General features: G+C 30.7%; 1 protein-coding gene across 1 annotated transcript in view; it reads left to right on the top strand.

Moving 5' to 3' along the window:
* LOC107635258 (RGG repeats nuclear RNA binding protein A) overlaps positions 1–212 on the top strand; it is a 4,367-nt gene extending 4,155 nt beyond the window's left edge. Inside the window, exon 8 of the mRNA XM_016338676.2 lies at positions 1–212. The gene's annotated coding sequence lies outside the window, so the exon portion shown is untranslated.

Raw genomic sequence — 911 nt, 5'->3', positions numbered from 1 at the left:
CCTTATGGTAGGTGGATTTCCTTAATTTAGAAGGGTCATTTTTAATTTTATGCCTTCAGATGTAAATTTAGGTTTGTTCTTCATACGGTCCTTTTATACCCTTATGCATCTACTTTTTACTGTGTTTGACATTTGGGGGTATATGGTGGCGGGTAAGACATAAAATGTTGAGTTTCGTTTTCTTTATAGATTGACATCTCAGTTTTGCATTATATTTTTTGTTTACCATTAATGCTTTTTTAAGGATCTTCACTTGTACAATAAGTCGACTTAAAAGTTATTTGAGCGATGTTAATGTAAACCACGTGGTTTGGCCTAGAGATGATTTAATTAACTATATAATAACTTGAGGTTGAACTAGCGTTTTCTTTTAAAATTTGTATTACTAATATTTACGCCACCATTCATTATATCGCGTGTAACGATTTGTTGCTTTACTGGTCCTATATAGTTTTAGTATATATATAAGATTGCTTTAATTTAGTGGCACCTAGTCTTTACAAGAAAAATTCTTATGATCGAAAAAGTTGATCTTAAGATACTTATGATTATATCAACTTTTTCCCCTTAAAGCATACGTATCAACAGATTCTGAATGTTAATTCGATAGAAGTCACCTAAAAGAAAATTAGGATTAAGTACGTTTTTTATTCCGAGCGATTGAAATAAAGTTTCGATTTTATTAATTAAGATAATGGAAATGTATAAACCAGGGAGTGCTATAAGAATAACGATGATAAATAGGAATATATCGTTATAAACACCAATATAAAGATGAATAATGTTCCTCCAATGACCTAAGTTATCTATATTCAAATCTCAAGTTGCATGTGGTTCATACATCATGTTTTTTCTCGACTGAGGATATCCCTTCTAAAAATAACACATTCTTGGCACCAATCCCACATGGT

Source organism: Arachis ipaensis, chromosome B04 (genome assembly GCF_000816755.2).
Source record: "Arachis ipaensis cultivar K30076 chromosome B04, Araip1.1, whole genome shotgun sequence".
NCBI classification, from domain to species: Eukaryota; Viridiplantae; Streptophyta; class Magnoliopsida; order Fabales; family Fabaceae; genus Arachis; species Arachis ipaensis.
Note: the sequence above shows the minus strand (reverse complement) of the source record. Positions and strands in the feature narration are given on the sequence as shown.